Below are 223 nucleotides of genomic sequence, written 5' to 3'. Positions count from 1 at the left end.
CCCTCCCCCTGGCAGAGGGGAACCCTTGGATGGCACGGGGGGGGACGTGCCATCCCTGCTCCCACACGGCAATGAGTGGCCCAAGTCCACTTGCACCTGCAGTGCCAGCGGCACCAGCTTTCACGGATCAAAGCCACTCCGCAAGGGTTGCCTCTTCCCCCCAGCTACAGCAGCAGAGCCGCTCGCACCCCCACGCAGCTGCTGGCCCACGGGGCAGCGCACG

Source organism: Cariama cristata, unplaced genomic scaffold (assembly GCF_000690535.1).
Source record: "Cariama cristata isolate BGI_N322 unplaced genomic scaffold, ASM69053v1 scaffold7685, whole genome shotgun sequence".
In the NCBI taxonomy this organism is placed as follows: Eukaryota; Metazoa; Chordata; class Aves; order Cariamiformes; family Cariamidae; genus Cariama; species Cariama cristata.
This window is presented reverse-complemented; position numbering follows the sequence as displayed.